Below are 316 nucleotides of genomic sequence, written 5' to 3' on the forward strand. Positions count from 1 at the left end.
AAGCACAATATTCTACATTAGAGTTAAATGATGATTTAAGTTAAATATTCTACATTTCAGTTAAATGATAAATATCCAGGTTAAAGTATTTTTATACCTGGATAACTCAATTTGGGAAATCTAAAAAGTATTAACATACAAATGAGAATATTCAACTATAGTGAGCAGCATTCCTAGTTGCTAAAATCTGTTGTAAAATTATTTATACAGGTTTTTAGATTTGCAAAATATAGATTCCCATGTAGATCCAATATGTCTGGTGCTGTTAGCTTTCTTATGTTTCTTTCTGATAGGTTTGATTTTCACAGGAAATACG

The sequence above is a fragment of the Otolemur garnettii genome, unplaced genomic scaffold (genome assembly GCF_000181295.1).
Source record: "Otolemur garnettii isolate 467f Iridium unplaced genomic scaffold, OtoGar3 scaffold00183, whole genome shotgun sequence".
NCBI lineage: Eukaryota > Metazoa > Chordata > Mammalia > Primates > Galagidae > Otolemur > Otolemur garnettii.